A 1259-nucleotide genomic window follows, 5' to 3' on the forward strand; every position below is an offset into this window, starting at 1 on the left:
CAAACTCCTTTTCTTCTCATTCGCAGGTCAAATCTTCGTTTGTTCTTCAGAGCAGATCGCTGATGCGTACAGTCACTTGGTAAAACGAGGACATCGCTTTGCCAACAGGTACGGCAATTGTGGAAAGGAAAGAATAATGATACGGAGTCTTCCAAAAATCATGAATGTTTCAACATAGGAACGATAATGAGCTATGTATTCAACAGCAGTGTTTTGTGGGTGAGAGCATCTTCCAATTGTTGTGGGGAGTTTCACCAGTACCACATGGTAGTTTTTGGATATAATCCCTGGGACGTTGAATCTACGTTGGCATTTTGCACGCCTTCTTTCCTTTTCATGCACGATGGAGTTTCGTTTTGCATGTTTACGGGCCAAGCTAGCGCCAAAGCTATCCTGCCTTGCTCGGTGCAAATTATCGCGAGATTTCACCAGCCTCTGTTCCAGGGAGTCTCCTGTTCTGCCGAATGCTAAAGACATCAAGAACCATGCTGGTTGAGCTGACTGTAAGAAAAAGGCTTGCGTCATTTTCACGTCGTGATGGGGTAGTCCTCGAGGACCAGGCACAGGTTGGATTCGCTCATGCAATGCAAACAGGAATAAACTGTGTCGTTTGAACAAGGGGGAAGTGGCAGTGCCTGCGGACCCAGCCGTGGGAAACCTACGGGTGGAATGCATTAATGTTTCGCGGTTGCCAGAAGCATCTTTTGAACCATGATTTCGACCGGAATGCCGTCCGAAGACACTTGGTTACGTTGAAATAGTGTTATAGGAAGAATGTTAAAACATTGCATGAATTGGCGGCTGTCACCACAAGGGTAAAATGGCATAATACGTGTATTCCGCACATGTCTAACCCAAAGCTATCCATAGACTGACAAACTATACGGGTAAAATGGTTAAAATGAGAACCTGATCACTACATGGGTAAAATGACTAAATGCATGAACTCCGCATCTGTCTAACCCAAAGCTATCCATAAACTGACAAACACAACAGTATAACAGTGTAAACATCTCTGACTATAGCTTGGCTCATCTATGACATGGCGACGGGATGTCATTTCATTTCGCACACCGTTAGTTCAGCCTGTGTGTTACTTCGCTTCGTATGTGACCGTTTACTCGATCGATATTCTAGGACGAGCAATGCCATGCGAAACACGTGGCCTGCTGCGTCCATGTCGGCCTGAAATCAGTGACATCCAGAAAATCGAGCATTTTTTCACCCACTTATTCTTACAAGATACAAGAGCACCAGTT

General features: G+C 45.0%; 1 protein-coding gene across 1 annotated transcript in view; it reads right to left on the minus strand.

The window, feature by feature from the left end:
• LOC119103372 (uncharacterized) overlaps nucleotides 1-374 on the minus strand; it is a gene marked incomplete in the record, with an annotated part of 57823 nt that extends 57449 nt beyond the window's left edge. The window contains 1 exon segment of the mRNA XM_037226886.1: nucleotides 1-374.
• Nucleotides 375-1259: the final 885 nt, after the last annotated feature.

The sequence above is a fragment of the Pollicipes pollicipes genome, unplaced genomic scaffold (assembly GCF_011947565.3).
Source record: "Pollicipes pollicipes isolate AB1234 unplaced genomic scaffold, Ppol_2.1 Scaffold_5724;HRSCAF=6776_pilon_pilon_pilon, whole genome shotgun sequence".
NCBI lineage: Eukaryota > Metazoa > Arthropoda > Thecostraca > Pollicipedomorpha > Pollicipedidae > Pollicipes > Pollicipes pollicipes.